This window comes from Ursus maritimus, unplaced genomic scaffold (genome assembly GCF_017311325.1).
Source record: "Ursus maritimus isolate PB19 unplaced genomic scaffold, ASM1731132v1 scaffold_11, whole genome shotgun sequence".
Taxonomy (NCBI): domain Eukaryota; kingdom Metazoa; phylum Chordata; class Mammalia; order Carnivora; family Ursidae; genus Ursus; species Ursus maritimus.
Genome location: NW_024423453.1, coordinates 25,436,881 through 25,462,014, shown reverse-complemented (window position 1 = coordinate 25,462,014; position 25,134 = coordinate 25,436,881).

The following is a 25,134-nucleotide window of genomic DNA, read 5'->3' as shown; positions in this document are numbered from 1 at the left end:
CCCTGAGTAGGTGGACAACCCATTGCTTCCTTTATGAGAACTGAGAAAGGCAGAAAAAAACCCAGGTGGTATACAGATGGGGAAGCATTTCCTCTAGAAGGAGGAGAAGAGAATGTGATCTTTTCCCTACTGCCTACGTGTTTAGCTATCATATGGGTCTTTTTTTAAAAATAATTTTTATTTTGTTATATTAGTCACCATACAGTACATCCCCAGTTTTTAATGCATTGTTCCATGATTCATTATTTGCATATAACACCCAGTGCACCATGCAATATGTGCCCTCCTTAATACCCATAACCAGCCTATCCCAATCCCCCACCCCCCTTCCCTCTGAAGCCCTCAGTTTGTTTCCCAGAGTCCACAGTCTCTCATGGTTCATTCCCCCTTCTGTTTACCCCCCCTTCATTCTTCCCTTCCTTCTACCGATCTTCCTATTTCTTATGTTCCATAAATGAGTGAAACCATATGATAATTGTCTTTCTCTGCTTGACTTATTTCACTTAGCATAAGCTCCTCCAGTCCCATCCATGTTGCTGCAAATGTTGTGTAATCGTTCTTTCTGATGGCTGAGTAATATTCCATTGTATATATGGATTAAGAAGATGTGGTCTTTAAACTGATTAGCAAGAGTATTGTACTAGAGGCATTTTTCAATAGTTTTACAGTGGATTTGTATAGTGGATATGATACAGTAAATAAATGAATGAATAAAAATAATGGTAGCCAACCACACACACAGAAAGCAAAAACCATAAAGAAAATGTTGTGAATTGAAGAAATAAATTTCTTAATTTTAATGTAGTTTAATTAGTACATATCTTTTATAGGGTTAAAAAAAACTGTCCACTCTTTTTCAACTGTAATCCATTTTTCATATATTAATCCTAAAGACCTAAAAATAATTCATATTCAATGAAGGCCTGCAATATTGGACTTTTTCTTTCAATCCCCATTCTGCTCTTTCCAGTGGTTCACTATATTCCTGCCAGGTTTCAATTTCTCAAACTCATATGTCCTTAATGATTTTCCCTTACGTTTTGATCTCTGCCTAGTACTTTCTGTTCTCTGTCTTTTGCTTGGATAGAATCATTCTGATTTTCAGGTGGCAGGTGAAATGTCACTTTTTTTGAGAAGCCAACATTTACAGCTTAATTGAAAGCAGGTTCCATTTGCCATCATCTCTTAACAACCAGTATTTTTAAATATTTGATTTCCCCTATAAAATATAAGCACATGTGGGTCTTGTTAACATATATTTTCTGCACAAAACTGTATGCCCTCTGAAGACAGGTCCTGGCTCACCACATACAATACTGCAATACTATACCAGTCACGTGACAGGCAACCAACAGGAGTTTTTGATAAATTAATAAATTATTATTTTTAAATATTTATGTTATTTATTTTAGAGAGCGACAGACACAAAGAGAGAGAGAGAGAGAGAATGCACATGGGAGTAGGGGCAGAAAGAAAGGATCTCAAGCAGACCCCGTGCTAAGCATGGAGCCAGACTCAGGGCTCAATCTCAGGACCCTGAGATCCTTTTTTTTTTTTTTTTTTAATGTTTTTTTATTACATTACGTTAGTCACCATGCAGTACATCCCTGGTTTCTGATGCAAGGTTTGATGATTCATTAGTTGCGTATAACACCTAGTGCATCATGCAACACGTGCCCTCCTCACTACCCATCACCAGTCTATCCCATTCCCCCACCCTCCTCCCCTCTGAAGCCCTTAGTATGTTTCTCAGAGTCCATAGTCCCCCATGCTTCACTCCCCCTTCTGATTACCCCCCCTTTCTTTATCCCTTTCTTCCCCTACCGATCTTCCTAGTTCTTATGTTCCATAGATGAGAGAAATCATATGATAATTGTCATTCTCTGCTTGACTTATTTCACTTAGCATTATCTCCTCCAGTGCCGTCCATGTTGCAGCAAATGTTGAGAACTCGTCCTTTCTGATAGCTGAGTAATATTCCACTGTATATATGGACCACAACTTCTTAATCCAGTCATCTGTTGAAGGGCATCTTGGTTCCTTCCATGATTTAGCTATTGTGGATAATGCTGCTATGAACATTGGGGTGCATATGGCCCTTCTCATCACTACGTCTGTATCTTTGGGGTAAATACCCAGTAGTGCAATGGCTGGGTCATGGGGTAGCTCAATTTTTAACTTTTTAAGGGACCTCCACACTGTTTTCCAGAGTGGCTGCACCAACCTGCATTCCCACCAACAATGTAGGAGGGATCCCCTTTCTCCACATCCTCTCCAACAATTGCTGTTTCCTGTCTTGTTGATTTTTGCCATTCTAACTGGCGTAAGGTGGTATCTTAGTGTGGTTTTGATTTGAATTTCCCTGATGGCTAATGATTTTGAACATTTTTTCATGTGTCTGTTAGCCATTTGTATGTCCTCATTGGAAAAGTGTCTGTTCATATCTTCTGCCCATTTTATGATTTGTTTTTGTTTCTCACGTATTGAGTTTGAGAAGTTCTTTGTAGATCTTGGATACGAGTCTTTTATCCGTAGTGTCATTTGCAAATATCTTCTCCCATTCCGTGGCCTGCCTCTTTGTTTTTTTGATTGTTTCCTTGGCTGTGCAGAAGCTTTTATTTTGATGAAGTCCCACATGTTCATTTTATCTTTTGTTTCTCTTGCCTTTGGGGACGTGTCATGAAAAATGTTGCTTTGGCCGATGTCATAGAGGTTGTTGCCTATGTTGTCCTCTAGAATTTTGTTGGATTCCTGTCTCACGTCGAGGTCCTTCATCCATTTGGAGTTTATCTTTGTGTATGGTGTGAGAGAGTGGTCAAGTTTCATTCTTTTGCATGTAGCTGTCCAATTTTCCCAGCACCATTTATTGAATAGACTGTATTTTTTCCACTGGATGTTTTTTCCTGCTTTATCAAAGATTAGTTGCCCAAAGAGCCGAGGGTCCATTTCTGGGTTCTCTATTCTGTTCCATTAGTCTATGTGTCTGTTTTTGTGCCAGTACCATGCTGTCTTTGTGATCACAGCTTTGTAGTACAGCTTGAAATCCGGCATTGTGATGCCCCAGCTTTGTTTTTCCTTGTCAACAGTTCCTTGGCGATTTGGGGCCTTTTCCGGTTCCACACAAATTTAAGGACTATTTGTTCCAGTTCCTTGAAAAATATCCTCGGTATTTTGATTGAGATAGCATTGAAAGTGTAGATTGCTCTGGGTAGCATGGACATTTTAACTATATTAATTCTTCTGCTCCATGAGCATGGAGTATTTTTTCATCTTTTTGTGTCTTCCTCAATGTCTTTCAAGAGTGATTTATAGTTTCTAGAATATAGGTCCTTTACGTCTCTGGTTAAGTTAATTCCAAGGTAATGTATGGTGTTTGGTGCTGTTGTAAATGGGATGGATTCCCTAATTTCTCTTTCTTCAGTCTCATTATTCGTGTATAGAAATGCAACTGATTTCTGAGCATTGATTTTGTATCCCGCCACATTACTGAATTGCTCTATAACTTCTAATAGTTTGGGAGTGGCTTCTTTTGGGTTTTCCATATAGAGTATCATGTCATCTGCGAAGAGAGACAGTTTGACTTCTTCTTTGCCAATTTGGATACCTTTGATCCCTTTTTGTTGTTTGATTGCTGTTGCAAGGACTTCTAGTACTATGTTGAATAATAGTGGTGAGAGTGGGCATCCTTGTCGTGTCCCTGATCTTAAGGGAAAGGCTTCCAGCTTTTCCCTGTTGAGAATAATATTTGCTGTAGGCTTTTCATAGATAGCTTTTATGAGCTTGAGAAATGAACCCTCTATTCCTACACTCTGAAGGGTTTTAATCAGAAAAGGATGCTGTATTTTGTCAAATGCTTTTTCTGCATCTATTGAGAGAATCATATGATTTCTGAATTTTTGTTTCTGAATAAAATCTAAGACACTGATAGATTTGCGAATGCTGTACCACCCCTGCATCCCAGGGATGAATCCCACTTGGTCATGATGGATAATCCTTTTAATGTACAGTTGGATTCTATTTGCCAGGATCTTGTTGAGGATTTTGGTGTCCATATTCATTAGGGAAATCGGTCTGTAATTCTCCTTTTTGTTGGGGTCTTTGCCTGGTTTGGGGGTCAAGGTAATATTGGCCTCATAGAATGAGTTTGGTAGCTTTCCTTCTCTTTCTATTTTTTGAAATAGCTTTAGGAGAATAGGTATTATTTTTTCTTTGAATGCTTGGTAGAATTCCCCAGGAAAACTGTCCAGGCCTGGAGTTTTATTTTTTAGAAGGTTCTTTATCACTGACTCAATCTCTTCATAACTAATGGGCCTGTTTAAAAAATCAATTTCTTCCTGTTTCAGTCTTGGTAGTTTATGGGTTTCCAGGAAGGCCTCTATCTCTTCCAGATTGCTTAATTTATTGGCATAAAACTGTTGATAAAAGTTTCTAATAATCCTTCCTCTGTCTCAGAACAGAGGGGATCGTGGACCATTCTCCACTGATGTTCTGGCCACTTTAACTCTGTGACTGTTGCCGCTGCTCAACCCTGCAGTGTCCCAGGATGTGCGCCCCACACCCGGCGTCCCTGCCCTCACTTCCAGGGCCGGCGCGTCTCTGTCCTTTGTGTTTCTAACACCGCCAGCCGCCAGCTGCCCCCGTGTGCTCCGGAGCTCCCGGTCTCAGTCTGCTTCCAGTGAGCGCACCGGAGCTCCGGTTTTCAGTCTGGTGGCGCGCATTCCCCAGGCTCATGGTCTCGGTTTGTTTCCAGTGAGCACACCAGAATTCCGGAGCTCTGTTTCAGTCTGGTGGCGCTCGCTCCCGGCTCACGGTCTCAGTCTGCTGTCTCGGTTGCGGGTCTGTGAGTCCGCCCGCTCCCCTGTGCAGGTGGCTGCCGCTTCCTGGCGCCTGAACGCGGCGGCTCCCTCCCCCTTTCGTTTATCTTCCGATATCTGTGCACGGTTTCACGGCTCACCGCTTTGTACCTCAATACTCAGCGCTGGAGATCTTCATTTGTAGAGATCCAGATGCGTCTTCCTGCGTCTCAGGCTGGTTCCGTGGATGTTCAGGATGGTCTGGTACCTATCTAACTCTACTCAGGGTACTGGCTGAAAAAGGGGTCCCCTACTCCTCCTCCATCTTAACCCCTGAGCTATCTCCATCTCCTGAGATCTTGACCTGAGCTGAAATCAAGAGTCAGTTGCTTAACTGACTGAGCCACCCGGGAACCCTAATAAATTAATAAATTATTAAACAAAAATAAAACTCATGTTATTGGGTGGGACTTTCAAAGGTTAATTAATTGAATGATTTATTCATTTATTTATTTTACATTTATTAATAAAATTTTAAAATATTAACCATAAAATAATAACTACAAATAATATAATACTAATCATAAATTAATATTTAGAAATACATACTATGATACAGAAACTATTCAGTATAACCCAAAAAGCCTGGCCCTGAAGAGCTTATATTCAGGTAGAGATAATACGTAATAAATAGAATAGACTATAAAATGTGCAGTATGTTGGAAGATGAATGCTAAGGAGAAAAAAATATTGGAGAAGGCAACGGGTGTTGAGTAGTGTTCTCTATAGATTGGGAAAAATCCAAGTATTTCTAATAGGGATAAGAACATAGGCATTGTAATCATATGCTCTTGCCCTTGAACTAGATAGTTCTTCCTCCTAGTCATTGAGGACACCACAGAGATCTGCTGAACCTCATTGGAGACTATCTGTTGCAATTTTTCTGATATTAATGAGGCCTTTTTCCCTCTTTTATTTTAACCTTGAAGACTTTATCATGAGCAGTGAAGACACCACTGAAAAGGCAACTTAAGCCTTCATGCAACAAGTATCTCTGAGGCACGTATAAATTATTTAAGATAGCTTCACTAAATTTTCGTAGTATTCTTTTATAGTTTTTGCAGGGTGCTACATATGTGATAGAGATGCATGAATGATAGTAGTCTCCCCTCATTTTGCACAGACAAGTTGATTCACCAAGCTGTAAGAAGCTGGAAGAAGATACATTGTATAAGGAAGAAAGAATTACTTTGAAAAATCAGGGAAACCTCATTTTAGCTGCACAACTTTGGGCATGTATCATCCTCTCTTTCGGGGCCACTATTACTCCTATTGTTTAATTGTCTCCCTCACTCATCATGAGTATCCAAAATGGTCATGTGTTTAAAGCTCATTAGCCAATTTTTAAAAAGTAAATAAACATATATGAATATGTATCACTCTTATTGAGCCCTTTAAGCATACACAACTAAACTATATTTAAGGAAAATATGTAAGTGGAAATTTTGGGTACTTAATTCATGCCTGTACATCCAAATATTTTCTGTGAAGATTTAACTGAGCCTATTTGTGTTGTTAGGATTGATAACTTGAATTCTATGTATATGTAATGAACCCTTTTGAACTCGTATTAGCACTTATTTTACATTAAAAATATGTGTCTATCACTTCCATTATACTTAAAGATAAAAACAGTCTCATGTTTTTATTCCTCCATAGAAATTTTCACATTAATGGATTCTAAAAATGCATAGAAAAAAATGGATAGAATGAATAAATTAATGTAACATTTTATATTAAATTAAGTGAATTGTGAATACCTTAAATTACCTTCAGGATACAATGAAAGAATACATGAGTCTGTAGTCTTTGGGGATGTTTCAATGTTTACCAGATTCAAGTTATTCCTTGAAGTTTTCCAATGATTAGACGATTCAAATTTTTCTTTAAAAATAGCACATTATTATAATCCTTAGAAGCTTCACTTTAAAGAATAGAGATAATCTTTGAAGATTTACTGGAACACCAATATTTCATTATGTTGAATTCTGAAGTGCAGTTTCCAGCCAGATGCATATGTTTAATCAATATCTCATTGCCATTGTATTTTTCGAGAATCTGTGAAATTTCATACTTGTTCACTTGATCCTGAAATCATTAGCTTTACTCTGAAACCATGGAAACTACTGAGTTCCTATAATCCTGTGTTCTTCATCTGTTTTCATAAAACTCTGTTAAGAATAGTGTGAAAGTACATTGGTTACTATAGATGTGATTTGTAATTTATTGATATCCTATTACCATGTAAGAAATAAGTGGCACAATATTAGTTTTAAATGAAGTAACTTCATATAAAATATGTGTATGTTTTTATGTTTTTCCTTTACTTATAAAAATTACGCTATTGTTTGCACTTTGTGCTTGAGAATTTTCTTTGCCTCTATTAATAGAAAGTTCATATTGACCATCCTGAATTTATCACAATAGTATCAATCCCCACTCCTTCCATTCTCACAAGAGTGAGAGGATAAGTAAATAGTTTCCAGATAACAGTTATTTCTGCTCAGACAAAAAGTAACTATCTGCTACCCTGCTCAAGACTGAGGATGATAAAATTTCTCAAAGCAAATGATTGAGGTTAGATAAGGTGAATATCATCAGATGGACTATAGCACAATAAAGTGGTCCTATTGGTTTAATTATGTCGTTCTTTCTGTGAACATGGTAGAGACTGCCCTCCCACTCTGTGCTCAATTCACTAGAGTCACTAGAAAATGTGTCCCTCCCTGTGCTCTAATTGGCTGGTGCTTTCTTCATGCTGTTTCATTTGTGTGGTTGCTTATTTCTATTTTTAACTTGTGGAACTTGTTGACATGATCAAAAGTGGCAATATAAGATAGAGGTTAAAGACTTGGATGGTAGTCAGAGACTGCTGGAGCTTGAATCCCAGCTCTCCTACTAATTTGGTATCTTCTGTTAGAAGAATCACCTAACATTTAATGGGAAGATTAAATCTGATTTTATATGTTGTGAGAATGAAACTACTTGGCAAATGCAAAGCATTTTAAATGTCTGGTATAGAGTAAGTGCTGTGTAACTGTCAGCTATTATTTAGAAACATGGGCTGTTGTTGTCTTTCCTCTCCTTAGTTTTCCATTTCATACTAGTTCAAATATTATCTTTTCTGTTAATTATTTTATAATGTTCTCCAAGAAAAAATACTTTTCTCATTTATTTTTTCCATAGCTCTCATAATGTGCATTTATGACACTTAATATGACTGGTCAGGGTAAGTTATGTGTTTCTTTATTTCTACAAATCTGTGTGCTCATTGAGAGTGTTAAGTGATTTATTTCCATTTTCACTGAATTTAGTACAGAGTTTGCTTGTGGTAACATATCAAATACTTGTTGAAAATAAATTAAAAAATATAAATATTATTGTTTGAAAGATTCCTTTTGAGTGAAGAATTTAGTTAAGTGTGATGATGGTTCATTTGCTCACTTAATGAATAATTAGATGTGATGTACTTAGCACTGCTTAAGCATCTGAAAACTACAAAGAAACTTAATTTTAACTTCAGATCTGTTCTCAAAACATATTTCAAATATGTCTCTTTATTAATTTCTTTCTAAATTTCAGTAATTTCACATGCATTTCCTCATTCGAGTCTCATAAGCATTCTGTGTGTTTGGCAAAACAGATACTGTTAGTCCTAATTTTTAAAATGAAAATGATGGTTTAGAGAGGTTGAACAACATGTTCATAGTAAAAACGTGGGAAAGAAAACTGTAAGTTCAAAGCCCATGCATTTTGCTTATTCACCAAAGGCTTTTCTACTATTCTACTCACTCTTCCATTTGTGCTCCAATGTGAAGTTAATTCAGACAGCTCACATGCCATTTTCTATAATTTTAACCTAAATGACTTTATGTTCTTCATAGTGAGCCCTAAAAAGCAAGGAACTGGGGTAATCAACTCAAAGTTTAAGTTGTGAGTTTGACAGTGGCTCTTCTTATTCCTGCTTTATTATTTTTAGGATGTCTTCAAATATTTTCATGTAAATTCCATTAATTCCTCAGGGAAGTGAGAACAATTTTCAGCTCTATCATTGAGCAGTGCTTTCATCAGATAACTTTGGCTCTCCTTGTGTCTCCCCTTTCAAGAATTTTATATTTCCTGCAAGTATTTTCACATAGAGACACATGAATCTTCATGGAAATAAGCAAGACTATCAGATGCACCATTGATCTGTGCTTTTTCTGATAACTTCCAAGCCAGTTTAGAGGAAAATATTTTTTTATTGCACTCAAATTTAGAAGTGCATATATATTACTTTGTATTAAGGAAAATATCATGTTCAATGTTTTTTTGAAATTCATCCAAACACTGCTTTTTTTATTTATATAGTATTTTCCCTTCATCCCTGAGGAGATTTGTAACTGGAAAATGTAACTAATTTTTCTCAACAAAGGAACTGAAATTGAATTCTCCCTCTACAAACAACCAAATGTATTTATAATTTTTCATGAAATACAGTAAGAACTAACCCTTTATTTCCTGTGCTCCTGTTAGAACTTTTTTCTGTTATAGAATGCTTACATTAAAAATACACTGATACGCAGTATGGAGGTTCTTCAAAAAGATGAAAATAGAGCTACCCTATCACCCTATCACCCAGCAATTGCACTACTAGGGGTTTACCCCAAAGATACAGATGTAGTGATCTGAAGGGGTAGGTACCTGCACTCCATTGTTTATAGGAGCAATGTCCACAATAGCCAAACTATGGAATGAGCCCAGATGTCCATCAATGGATGAATGGATAAAGAAGATATAGTATATATATACAATGGAATATTACTCAGCCATCAAAAAATATGAAATCTTGCCATTTGCAATGACATAGATGGAACTAGAGGGTATTGTGCTAAGTGAAATAAGTCAATGAGAGAAAGACAAAAATACATGATCTCACTCATATGTGGAATTTAAGAAACAGCACAGAGGATCATAGGGGAAGAGAGCAAAAAAATAAAACAAGATTAAATCAGAGAGGGAGACAAACCATAAGAGACTCTTAATCCTAGGAAACAAACTGAGGGTTGCTGGAGGGGAAGGGGTGGAGAGATGGAGTAACTGGGTGATGAACATTAAGGAGGGCATGTGATGTAATGAGCACTGAGTATTATATAAGACTGATGAAACACTGACCTCTACTTCTGAAACTAATAATACATTGTATGTTAATTAATTGAATTTAAATAAAAAATAAAAACATAAAAAAATTTAAAAAGGCCAAATATACTGATAAGAAGTAGAGGATATAAATAGATTAGATATATCTTAAAGACATGTACATATTACCACGGATGATAAACAATGTCTTCTCTTGTCCAATACAATCAGAGATGAAGCATTTGTAAAATCTACTAAAGAAATTTACTTAGATACAGGAGGTATAAAGTATTTCTATTATGTTATTAATGAGTTTGCAAAAACTAGAAAACCAATAGAATCATCACCCAAACAAACACAACAGTGACAAAAACAAAAGGAAGCATGAAATCAAAGTCAGGGATGTGTTGGAGTCAAATACCAATGCTAGCATTAGGGTTGATGACATTAGAGTTTGCTTCTGGTATGGCTATGTAAGTTCTTATTGGACAGGACCTTCTGCCGATAACAACTACAAACTCTGGACAAACAAAACCAACAACAACAGCAACAAAAACAACAAAGCAAAAAACTTGAAAGCATTAGAGAGCAACAAAAAGCAGGTACTTAGAAAGAGAAAATGGCATAGGGTAAATTTTTTGTGGTTGTTAGCCATAGTCAGCAATGTGGGACTGGCTAGATTTCTGAGAGCTAACCCACTGTTTTTGTGACCTAAGGAATAATATTTCCATTGGAGGTAACCAGGCCTATTGGATCATGTAGGGAATTCAGGAAGAAAAGGATCACAGATAGGGAACACCATATTCTGAAGATAACCTCTGACAAAATCTCTCACTGGCCACTAAATTATGCATGTATGGGGCAGACTCTAAGAATGAAATAATTGAGCTCAGGTTTGACCTATCACTCAAAATACAGAGATTGCGGTTTGAAACAACAAATTTAACTGCCTCATAGAACAAAACAAGCGATTTAATAAACATCTAATACTCTTTCAAGTAATAGAACATAATCCAAATCGCTTAAAAATAATATCCTACTATCCTGAATGCAATCTAGATTATTAAAGATAGGAAGAAACAGAAAAATGTGAATCATTCTCAAGACGAAACCAAAACAAAACAAACAAAACAAAATTAGTGGATACTAATTCTTAAATGACCTAGTGGTTGGAATTAGTATATAAGGATTAGTTGGTAATAATTAAGCTATTATTATTACGTTCAATGATAAAAACAAAATTTGCTTGTAATGAAAGAATATTTAGAGAACCTCGGCAAAGGAATAGAAACTATGAAAATGAGAGCTGATGGTATGAAAGGGAAATGTTTACCAAAGCAATCGTGGAGAATGGAACTTGAAACACCCAAATAAAGCTAGGACAGAATTTGATGCTCAGTTATAAGGTGAGCTAAAAAGAAAATCTACTTATGGAAACAGTGATCCCAATACAAAATGTCCAACTTCATGCTTAGGTAGAAAAAATATCATCAGAATTCTCTTCCTTGAACATTTGAACCGTAGGTCAAAGACCATTTATATATGGTATTCAAATTTATAGCCAGTGTGGTGAAAAAATTGCAATGATAAAAAAGTAAACACAGGAGTTTTCCAGATTTTCATCCTTTATGTTCCAAAAAAGGCAAATAATTTTTTTTCCAGAGTGGCATATTAAGAATATTCAAGATGATGTTGAAAAATGGGAGTATCACTTCATATATCAAAGATTGCTATAAGCTATAATATTTGAGAGATTTTGGTATATGCAGTGGTTGGCGAAACAATGAACCAAAGAGAGATAAAAGAATACTTTTACTTGGACCCATGGCATATCACAGATAGAACACTGCAAATCACTGGATAAAGAATTGACTAAATAACATGTTATTTTTGGACATTTAATTGTTCATGAAAAATATGGGAACTTCAGCTCATGCCATTTAAAAAAACAAGTTTTAATAGATTAAAGAATTAAATATGAAAAATTTGTCTTTCATATTATGAAAAAAATATAATAGAACATTATTATGACCTCAGGAATGGAATCTCTGACATTATGGTAAAAATAGATGACATAATTATAACCTTAGGATATGAAAAAAGTTTAAAATGAGACATAGATAATAAAATTAATAGATTAAATAATATCTTTAACCATCAAAAAATATTTAAACAATAAATTCCATGAACCAAATTATATAATTGGTCCTTGGAATTAAAACACACGCGTACACACACATACACACATGCGAGCCTGAAGGACTGGAAAATATTTGTAAAAGCATATGACCAAAAAAAGGTTAGTATGCAAAATAAAAATTAAGTCATACCTATTAAAATTTTAAAGATGATACAATGTAATGGAAGCTTAACGTTGTAGCTCAATGATATGAACAGGTATTTCACAGAAGGGAAAATTTGAAAAAAGTTATAAAGTCTTATATGACATTATCAATAACCAGCTTTAATTACTTCCAAAATCTAAAAAGATTTTCCAAACCTTTAACATTTTAAGAATATTGTTTAGATATGCCAGATGAAAAAGTGAATCATCTTTCTGGTCTTTCTGTAGAAATCTTACAAAATTATTTTTATATGAAAGACAATGGAAATGTGACCAAATGTGGGAAAAACAGTTTTGTAAAGATATATCAGAAAGAGAACAAAAATATGTCATTTTTTCCTAGATTTTGTTTTGTTAGTGTTACTACTTGACATTTGAAGTTCACTGTGATTATGTTGGTCATTTTAAGGAATTATTCACTTTACAGATAATTTTATATTCTCAGATTTGAATTTCTTTGTTTGTTTGTTTGTTTGTTTGTTTGTTTGTTTTTAAACAGAAGGTCTTCCAAATTGTATTAGGTTTAGGCCCCTCAAAATCTACATAGACTTCTGCTGGTTGACAATGCTGGTAGTAGGTTTATGTATTTATTAATATTATTATTGCGCTTTATATTTTATTCATTGGAAGAATAAAAGTATTGTTTGAAGGGTGAATTGATAGGAGTCATTTCTGATTACTCATTCCAAAATTGGTTTATGAAGGGTAGCATACAAAGGTGGTGTCAAGTTATTTTCTCAAGATGTGAAGTTTGCTGTCTGAGAAGACTTTGGAGTTCCCTTAAATAGGGGAAGAGTTGTTTCCAGATGTTACAAATGCCAAAATGGCTATTTCTACACTTGAACTGAATTTAAAGTACTCATTTATTTCATCTTCGGAAAATTTTAGATTTCTGGGTAACTATGACAGCTTATCACCAAGTTTAGCATTTATAGGACATACCCTTCTCAGCAGTGTATTAACTCTGATTCATCAAAATAGTTAACAGAATAATGTAACATGAGTTACACTCGTGTTTTCCTCCTAAAAAACAAAAACAAAACTCAAAATTAAACAACAACAAAACTATTTCTCAAAGTTGTAACCCAAACCAGTTTTCATGGTGGAACATCAAGTATACAGTTTTCTGGTCAAATTTCATACTATCATAATTTGAATTCTGAGGGGATATCAAATATGCAGTCCTGAGAAATTCATTATTTCTTGAGACAAATGAAAATGGAAATAAAATACAACAAAACTTCTGAGTTGCAACAAAAGCAGTTCTAAGAGAGATACTCAGAGAATAAATGCCTACACCAATAAACAAGAAAAATCTCAAAAAACAACCTAACTTTACACCTCAAGGAACCAGAAAAAGAAGAACAAATGAAGTCTAACGTTAGTAGAAGGAAGGAAATAACATAGATCAGAGTGGAAATAAATGAAATAAAGACTAAAAGGACAATATAAAAGATCAATACGACTAAGACTTGGGTTTAAAAAAGATAAACAAAATAGACAAAAAATAGACATTTTACTCAAATTGATCTACAGATTCACAGCAGTCTCTATCAAAAGTCCAATGACATTTTACACAGAAATAGCACAAACAATCCTAAAATTTATGGAACTGTGGAAGACCCTAAAGAGCCAAAGCAATCTTGAGAAAGAAGAACAAGGCCAGCGACATTGTTTTTTCTGATTTCACGCCATATTACAGAGCTATAAGTAATCAAAACAGTATGATAGTAACATCGAAACAGACACATATAACAATGGAGCAGAACAGAGAACCCAGAAATAAGCCCATGCATATATGATCAATTTATGATAAAACAAGCAAGAATATACAGTGGGGGAAAAGACAGTCTATTCAATAACTGTTGCTGGGAAAACTGGACAGTCAAGTGAAAAAGAATGAAACTGAACCTTATCTTAACATCATACACCAAAAAAACCTCAAAATGAATTAAAGACTTAAAACTGAAGACCTGAAACTGTAAAACACATAGAAGAAAACAGGAAGTAAGCAACTTTTCATCAGTTTTGCCTTTTTTTTTTTTTTTTGGATTTGACACTAAAAGCAAAAGCATGAAGAGCAAAAATAAATAAGTGGGGTTACATCAAATTAAAAAGCTTCTGCACAGCAAAAAGAAGAAAAAGAAGAAGGAAGAGGAGGAGGAGGAGAGGAAGAAGGAGAAGAGGAAGGAAGAGGAAGGAGAAAGGAAAAGAAAAAAAGAAAAAAGAAGAGAAGAGAAGAGAAGAGAAGAGAAGAGAAGAGAAGAGAAGAGAAGAGAAGAGAAGAGAAAAAAACACAGCATATGGAACAGGAGAAAATATTTGAAATCATATATCTGATAAGTGGTTAATATACAAAATATATAAATAAATAACACAAACTCAATAGTAAAAAAATCAAACAATACAGTTAAAAAATGGGAGGAGGCTCTGACTGGACATTTTCCCAAAGAAGATAATATGGATGACCAACAGGTACATGCAGAGGTACTTAAAATCTCTGATCATCAGAGAAATGCAAATCAAAACCACAGTGAAATATCACTTGCACCTGTTAGTATGGCTATCCTCAAATAGACAAGAGATAACAAGTCTTGGCAAGGTGTGGGGAAAAAAAAGGAACCTTTGTGCACTTTTGATGGGAATGTAAATTGGTGCAGCCACTTTGAGAAAACAATATGAAGTTTCCTCAAAAAATTATGGCGGTAAATTTCATGAATGTGGATAACCATTAAAGTTCCATTTATACATTTTAAAAAGTTAAAAATAGAGCTACCATATGACCCAGCAATCTCATTTCTGGTATATATCCGAAGGAAATGAAAACAGGATATCAGAGCGATATCTGCACTTCTGTGTTCACAGCAACATTATTTACAATAGCCAAGATATGTAAACAACGTAATTGCCTGTCAGTGGATGAATAGATAAAGAAATGGTACAATGGAGTACTATTCACCCATGAGAAAGAAGGAGATCCTGCTGTTTGCAACAAAAAACATGAACTTTGAGGGTATTTATGCTAAGTGAAATAGGCAAAGAAAGACAAATATTGTATAACATTTGTATGTGGAATTCAAATAAACTCATAGAAACAGAGAATAGAAGAATGGTTGCTGGGGTGTGGGGCAAATAGGGAGAGGTTTGTAAAAGGGTACAGACTTTCAGCTAAAAGATAAATAAGTTCTGATAATCGAATGTATAAAATAGTGACTAGCTGATAAAACTGTATTGTAAGAGTGAAATTTGTTAAGAGAGTAGAACTTAAATGTTCTCATACACACAAAACAGATAAATATGTGAATGATGGGTATGTTAATTCATAGCTGTAAGGAAGATTTTTGCAATGTATATGTATATCGTATCACAATGTACATTCTAAAAATCTAATAACTTGTCAAATGTACTTCAGAAAGCTTAAAAATGAGTTACGAGGGAATATTAAATAAATAGTCCCAATATTTGTTTTCGTTAGTTTCCCTAAGTTATTTTTTTAAATTCTCATTGAGCATTTATCATGGATAGGGAGAAAAAGTACAAACATATAATTTCCAAGTTCGAAATGCCAAAAGTAGTTTTCTCTCTTAATTTATAATGTTAAACCAGAAATGTATTTCATTTTACTTAGTTTATTTATCTTCTATTTTATTCTTTCTCCACATTTTGCAATGTCAATGACAAAGCAATGCGTTAAAAGTATTCAGTTGAATAATTTTGAAAGGAAAGATACAAAATAGTGTGGCTTCATTTATAAATAGAAAAACTGAATGGTAAGTAATAAGCTTTCATTACTAGATAAGCACCATAATACCTGCTACCTTGAGCTAGAAGAATATTGACGTCCAAAGTTTTAATTATCAAAACTTAAAGATGTTTGTGCTTGGGAAATAGGTGTTTCTTTGCAGCAATACAATAAATGAGATTTTGAGCCGTGACTAATAAACATTTAATAATGATTATATTAGACTTCATTTTCCTTTGAGTATTCTCTTGATGTGTACAATCTAAAACAGGTGCCAGATTATTTTACAGATACCAGAGTTTAATAATTTTTACTGAGCTTGACATTATTCATCTGAAATCAGGCCACTTGTATTGCTATTGCTTTGGAAAATGTAATTAGGAGTGAGGGAATCTGAAGCACAAGTGATATAGTTCACTCATGATGAAAAATTATTTAGATGCATTATGTTGAAATATGAATATTACATATTCAATGTTTTATGATTTAAAAATAATTTATTAGAACAGGGAGAAGCACATGTGACCAAAAAAGAAAAACAAAAAACTCTAGAGACTTCTGCCTCAAGCAGTTTTGCTAACGACAATTTAATCTTTTGTTTCATCTATTAAAAAAATTATTTCTTTAAAAACATTATTTTATGAATGTGAGAAATCTCTTTATTTTAGTCCTTGCAATTTTCTAAGCATGGATGTGTTTGGAATTGTAACTGGAGGAATTTCTTATACCAGAATCATGTTTTTATCTGCTTGTAGGCCAATCTCCACATCAGCCCCAAAAATATGTCTGAAAATGAAGCAAGCTTTCTAGTAGACACTTCTGAATGAAGCTTGCCTTGTCTTTTACTGTTACTGGGTTTGTCTCTGGGTTTCAGACCTGATGTTTCCCCACCCTTGTGGGAGGCTATAGGTGTAATCATCATTGTTGATCTCTGCAAAACACTTCTTTCAGCCAATTTCTAGGCTTCTCCCAGAAGTGCATGTTCAATTACATCATCTAAGATGTCATGGTCCATTATGGCAGAGTCGGTCTATTTAACATTTTGTTAGTTCATTCGTTTTTGTTTTTAAATCCATAACTCTGTATCAGTAAACATTTCCTCTTATGAAAGCAGTGGTAGGTAACCTTAACCCATTCTGCTGAGATGGTCATTATTCTATTTTCTTTTCTTAGTTCTCCTTATACTAATCAGAGCAACATATTCTGTCCATTGAATGCTCTACCCCAAGTTAGTTCTGCTGATCCTTTGAAACCACGTGACTTCTTAAATCTCATTCTTGTTATTATGAATGCTTGCAATTCCTGTTGCAAGAAAGAGGAATTTAAGTAATAAGTCTCTAATCTTTCCATTTTTTTGGCAAACTTTTAATGTCCATAGGTGTATTAAAACAAAATCTGTGCTAAATGTTAAAATTCCAAAGCTACGCAAAAGAATAGATCATTTACACGGTCTTATAGTCTTCAAAGAAATGAAAGGAAATCTTGAGTCATGCCTGCTAGACCCATGTAATCTGAGAAGCTGTTCTGAAAACACTATTTCAATGAATCATTAATATCCCGACTTTCATAGATTGTGGGGGGAATGTAAATACATCTGTGCTCTAGTTACAATCTATTCTGCCTACAGAAGTAATGATACACAATTATATTAGATCATAAATAATGTCTAGCCATTGACAAACATTCATTAGTACTTAAAGCGAAAAACGCCTTTTTAAATTTACTTCTCTAACTCATTGCCTCTAACAAGATTTTATTCATGGAGGTATCTATTCATGAGAAGTAGACAATTAAAACGAAGGCTGCATTTAAAAGTATTTTGCATCTCATTCCAGCTCTAGTGTTGTCTCTTTTTCATTGCTATAAAAGATGATGCTTCCGCCCAAATTTAACATTTTCATGTAATGAATCGTTATATATTATTTTAAAAGTCAGTCACTGTCTTTCACAGATCTATTACAAATACAAATATTCTTTGACATATCTAGAGATTGTTAAGTATTGGCTTAGCTAAAAATATGGCATGTTGAGGCAGATTTTTAACGCATTAAGATGTGAAATATTTACCTAATATTTCACCTTTCAGTAGGTCAGTTTTCAGCACTAAATTAAATATGTAGTTTACTGATAACAGTTCCTTTGGAACTTTTCTATGTGAAAGTTATACAAAATCTATTTTTATGAAAGTGTTCATATGGTCAGTATTTCAGGGATATATACATTTCAAAAGCATTCTGTAGTTATCTAAATAATTATAAATATGCTAATGTTTGAGGGAGTTCATAAATTGCATCACTACCAATAAAAACAACAGTCCGTATTTCAGGAATTATACTTTTTAAGGGAATAATATTCCAGTAAACTTATAAGACTCAACGGTCTGGATTGATTCTGTCCTAAAATATGGTACAAAAAGATCTAAGTGTATAAGTTTATATCCACTCGGCAATGTGAAAGAAGGAATGATATTTTAAAACATCTGGTGCTAAATAATTTCAATGGGCCAAATTCTATTGAGCATGAGCTAGGCACAGGACATGGTGTACACAATCTCGCATGCAGATGTTACTACATTCATGTTGAGGTGGTTGCTGAAGAAGTTGAATCCAAATGGAACTAAGTCTCTTACTTAAGGTAACTCAACCAAGAAATGTAGCTATGTTTCAAACATACACCCATGTGATTCTAATTCACGGACCTTTCCAATTTGAACACAAAGGAGATTTCAGTTTAAAAATTAACTTTAAGGGGTGGCTCAGTCAGTTAAGCATCTGCCTTCAGCTCAAGTCACGATCCCAGGGTCCTGGGATTGAGTCCCGCATCGGGCTCCCTGCTTAGCACTGAGCCTGTTTCTCTCTCTTCCTCTGCCACTTCCCCTGCTTGTGCTCTCTCTCTCTCTCTGTCAAATAAGTAAATAAGTAAGTAAGTAAGTAAATAAATAAATAACCTTCCCCATTTATTCAAGTAATACAACTAATTTGTATGGATAGAGAAGGTTTTCTTAGTTCTGTTGTGTGTGAGCAAATATACTTATGACTTGGCATAGGACAGCATTTCCGGAATGTATATAAAATTAGGGACAAGATGGCAAGACTACTGGTTTATGAAGTATCACAAAGAAAGTCTTAGGGATCAGGTTGAGCGGGTTATAGTTTAAAATGTCCATATCCATAACTCCAGGAATAGAATCTCTGTCAGTGTGTGTCAGTAGTTTATATTATGAAAAAAGAGTTGGTTGTATACGAATTAAGTGTTTGAACAAAGTGTTGCTGCCTGTGCAGTTCTAAAAGCTAGAAATTATTTCACAGGGATTATTTGACATGTACTTTATTTTTTTTTAAGATTTTTATTTATTTATTTGACAGAGAGAGAGAGACAGCCAGTGAGAGAGGGAACACAAGCAGGGGGAGTGGGAGAGGAAGAAGCAGGCTCCCAGCGGAGCAGAGGGCCCAATGTAGGGCTTGACCCCAGGACCCTGGGATCATGTCCTGAGCCGAAGGCAGATGCTTAACGGCTGAGCCACCCAGGCACCCCTACATGTACTTTAAATCACAGAAGAATTAATTTTACTGCATGAAGCAGTTACAAAATACCATTAAATAAAGCAGTAATTGTTTGGTAGCTTGTGAATTGGGGGAAAAAATAAAAAGGAGAATATTGGAGCTTAAGGGTGGTGTTTTGTCCTCCAAAATATTCATAACCAGCAAAATAAATATTTGAAATATCTCATTGGTCTACATTAAACACTGTAATGGACTGAATGTTTGTGTCCATAGAAAATTCATATGTCAAAATCCTACCTTCTTTTTTTTCCCCTCAAAATCTTAACTTCTAATGTGCTGATATTACAAGGAGGAGCATTTGGGAGATAATTAGATCATGAGCGTGGCACTGTCATGAATGAGATCAACTCCTTTATAATAAGAGGGGTCGGGGCACCTGGGTAACTCAATCAGTTAAGTGTCAGACTTCTGATTTTGGCTCAGGTGGTGATCTCTTGATCATAGGATGTAGGCGCATCTCCCCGTCAGGCTCTGCACTCAGTCTGGGAGTCTGCTTGAAGATTCTCTCCCTCTGACACTCCTCCTGCCCCCACCTTTCTCTCTCTCAAATAAAATAAATAAATCTTAAAAAAAAAAAAGTGATGAGCACTTCCTCTCTCTCCCGGGCATGTGAGGATACAAGGAGAAAATGGCCATCTGCAAGCCAGAAAAGAAGGTTCTTAGAAAACATTGGATTTGTTAGCAGCTTGATCTTGAATTTTCCAGCCTCCAGAACTGTGAGAAATAAATTTCTGTTGTTCAAGCCACAAGTCTGTGGTAATTTGTTATAGCTGCCCAAACTGAGTAAGACATTTTCTCTAAAATGGACGCTGCATTTCTCACACAAGGAATTTGATTATTATGCATATTCAGCCATTGTAAAACAACAATTACACCTTAAGTACATTAGGGGTTTAATTAGATTTCAAGCAAACAATTATTTCTTAACTTTCCCTTGGCATAAATTTTGTCCTGGGCTATCACAGAATTGTTGAAAGATTTAAACATTGTTTTGATATAATTGATCACCTGCTTACTAAAGGCCAAGGTTATCAAGAGTAGATATTTTGCTTTTCATACTGTAACACATAGGACATAAGATGGTCAAATATATATGAATAAATTTGTGTAAAGGAATTAAAAACATTGACTTATTTTGTTTATCTCCTCAATTCACTTCAAAAATATGTTAATATCTTAAAAAAGATTTATTTTTGTCTTTCTATTACATTTTTGTGGGAAAATTACTTCATGAATGAAGGAGTTTCTATTTTATCATGAAGTTTTGATGGCAAAACAAAACTTCAATAATATTAGCACCTTGGATGTTGAAGAAGCCGTAAATTATGTTCATGAATTATATGTCTCTATTTAGTCATGGATTCGATATACATAAATGTGCACATAATATAATGTGTATTGATTGAAATTATAATTATTTTTAGTTTTTTTGATTGAGGATAATAATTACACAATAAAAGTATAATGTTTCTTATTTACTTTCTTTGTAGTACCCAAAGAGTTGATGTTATTACTATTTCAGTGAAATGAAACTAACATGTAGTCATGGGAAATTGATGAAAAGCATCAATTTGAAAGATATGCCTTTGAATTTAATCTTCTCTGTCACATTAATTAGTGTTCAGTTATGAGTTTAAAATATCAAGAAACACATATATTTTTTGCCTCCATAATTAAGTATTTTCCAGCCTCAAATTACGCTAAAAATAGTCAATCAAGAGCCATTGTATTCTAAAAGTAACAATAAGTCAAATGTCCAACAGACCAACTTATCATAATTAAAAGACTATTTTTTTCCTATTAGGCTAAACTGCTGATTCTGCTGAATAACTACTTAGTGTTAAAATCTGATGCTGAACTACATTAGTAACACAATTTTCATTTAGCCGGTCCATTTTTCCAATACAATTATTTTCAATGTATTATTATTTGGGTTGGAGAAAACTGAAACCATGTATACTGTCAATCAATATCAAGTACAAATTTATATTTTATCTTTGGAAATATTTCCTTCCTAATTGATCCATAGGTATAATTTGTATGACTCAGTACTAAATCATATAAGGCCTAATTGAGGGTTGCTTAAAACTATTTTAGTGTTAAATGCACCAACGCATAAGTTGCTTTTACAGCACAACATGGTGGATTTTGATAACATTGGCTACTATTCTTGGTTATTTTTAATTAGGTGAGAACAGCAGAAAGGCTATGTACAGATTAAATACATCAAAGGATATTTGGAGGTTAGCTACATTTCTAGGATGATAATGTCTTCTAAAATTGATAGGACACTTCATACGAGTAGACATTTGCATGACAAGTCCCCCAGATTTGCTATGAACTACTTGGGATTTAACTAACATAAAAGGAAGGAAAATCCTATTTTCACAATTCTCTCAGGGCATTTCAGTACCTCAGAAAAACTGGGGTGACCAAAATATTCAGGCTATATAGCTACTGGGAAAGCCAGAAGCTACAATTAACTGGCCAGAGACTTTTTGTAGATATATATCCAATGCTTGATTCAACTCTTGGTGTATTGGCATCCTAACATGTTTTCTGAGCTGTAGCAGACATATGTGTTCATCTTCATTCCCACTAGAGAAAGAAGGAAGATTCTGGTTAATAAAATCAACAACTATAAACCAGAGTTTCTTTTTTTTTTTTTTTAAAGATTTTATTTATTTATTCGACAGAGATAGAGACAGCCAGCGAGAGAGGGAACACAAGCAGGGGGAGTGGGAGAGGAAGAAGCAGGCTCATAGCAAAGGTGCCTGATGTGGGGCTCGATCCCAGAACGCCGGGATCACGCCCTGAGCCGAAGGCAGACGCTTACCCGCTGTGCCACCCAGGCGCCCCTAAACCAGAGTTTCTAAATCAAGTAATTGCCATGTCTTAACATTTTAGCAATAATTGAAAATTTGGTTGTTCTATGCCATTTCAGGTCCCAAAAGACAATAACCTATACTACAAAACAAACAAATAATACCACTGTGATATTTTTCCAAAAGTTTATATATTTAATTCAGTGGTTTGACTCAAAGACAGTATCTTTGCTATGCAGAGAAAAGCCAATTCGCCCTATATGTAAAGGCTGCTATTTAAAAAACTAATTACAAATGGATATTTGTCCATTAGTCTTAAGGATTATGCTCTGGGTTTGATATTTAAAAAGACTTGACTGCAGTTCGTCCAAATAATTTAACAATTATTAAGCACGAATACTGTTTGCCTACTAAATATAAGACACCTGGGCAGGTAGGGACTAAGAATGGAAAAACAAATGATACAAGGTAGATATTTGCAAGTATCTCACAATTCCCAGGGAGATGTGGGAAAGAAGGCAACAACAGTAACACATGTACCAAGTAAGATATGATAGATCTTCTAAAATAGATAATAATCAATGTAGAAAACAAACAAAAATATTCTGTTTCTGAGCCAAAATAAAGCTAGAAAATGGACACATAATAACACTTGAAGAAAAAGGGAATTAAGGTAATCTATAATGGAAAGAAAATTTAGGGATCATCTAGTCTAAACACCCTATTTTTCAGGAGAGAGGAAGAAAACATGGTTCCGCAACTTTAAGTGAACTATACAAATTCACACCAGCTTAAATGTTTAATTAACAGACAATATTTTTAAAAATTTCTTTTATCAAGATAATCTACATATTTTAGAAAGTCATATTTGCTTCATCTTCTCTAAAAACAATATTTGATCTCTTTGCAAAGCAAAAGTAGTATTCTCACTAGCATTCTTTTTGTCTGGAAAATGTGAGAGGATTTCCTTGTGCACCCAGTTAATAATTTCCAGAGGTATCAGGGCTCTAGGACCATGTCTGTATGGAACTAACATGGGAAGCTGGGGCAATAAGATGCATAGTCCTACAGCAAAGTAGCTCTAGTTTCTCTGTCTATTGAAATGTCCCTGTTCCAGGACTGGAGTGTTTTGGTTCAGAGTAGGGTGGTGATCCTGATCATGTGATATGTTCTTGTTCTTCCTTCTAGTCATCCTCAATATTTATCTCTACTCCTTCTTTTTATTTTCAGTTATATGGATTATATTTGGTCTTTGGCTCTTCCATTTAAACTTTAGTATTAGCTTTTCAAGTTTTTCAAGAAAACAATCCTGCTATAATTTGCATTAGAGTTGTGATAACTTTATCAGATAATATGCAGAGAATTAGAATTAGAAAGTTTTGTTCTGTTTTGCTCACTGAGGTATCTCGATTCCTAGGAAGAGCGCCTGGCATGTAGTTGACATTTAATAGATAGTTGTTGGATCAATGGATGAATCTTTATGCTATAATTTTTTTCCTACCCATGAACATGCCAAATCTCTTCATTTACTTAGGGAAATTTTATACCTTTAATTATAAATATATATGAAAAGACATAAGAACATGTTCTCAGATTGCTAAACTCTTTCTTGTTCAACTTCATATTCTACTTCCCTCAATCTATTCCTTGTAGGATTTAGCCATATATCTACTCTTCTAGCAACTGTCAGTATATGTTATCTAGGTTCTGTATCTACTCTGAGATATAGTCTCTGTCTCTCTCTTTTTTTCTCTTAAGAAATCCAACTTTTTCTCCACTGGAGTTATCTTCTGACATAGCTAGTCTTTGGTACAGTAGACAGGCGGGAGGTGGAGGCATAGCTTGATGAGTGTAGTGTGTGTTGTCTTGTAAGGAGAGGGCTCTGTATCATATTCAGGTAAAAGGTGGCTTTAACAAGGAAGAGTGGAATAATTCTGAATGTCGAGAGGTTTTAGGTGAATCTTGGGAGACAAGATTTTCAAATGTGTTGGCCCAAATATTCCTATCCCAGACCTTATAGAGAGAATTGAAATTCTCATGAGATTAAGAATTCAACCTTGTCTGGAGTTTTGCTACTTTTATAATTAAGTCCTAGTCCTGGTCACCATATTTGTCTGCCTTTGAGATTCAGGTGACGAGGGTCTTTTTATATGATTTCTCATTTTGTTACAGCAGCCTTAGAAAGCTAATACAAATTCTTTTCAGAGTTGTCCTAAATTGGGACTTTAGGTCTAGGTATTTGTATCTTTGTATTGACCGGTCTCCTGATATGAACTGGAGGAGGAGAAGCATGACCTGGGGTAGTGGCTTTATTCATCTAAAGCAACTCCCAGAAGTGGATTCATCTGAGAGCTCTTGAGGGACAATGCTCCTTATACTCAGAAAAATTAGTGCTGTAGTCTTCAGACAAGGATTATGAAGTATGGAACAGGGAGACGTGGGTGGTATTTCAGGGCATCTGTTAATCTGACTAAGGAATTAATTCCATTGGCAGAAAAGTGAGTATTCATTAATACTGATAAGCACGGTATAGTTTAGGTTCTGGACAGGTGACTAAAGTTTGTCTATTATTTATTTATTTATTTATTTATTTAATAATTGGCTTACACTGTTTTATTTTTTAAATAATTTTTATTTTGTTATATTAGTCACCGTACAGTACATCCCCAGTAAAGTTTGTTTATTTGTT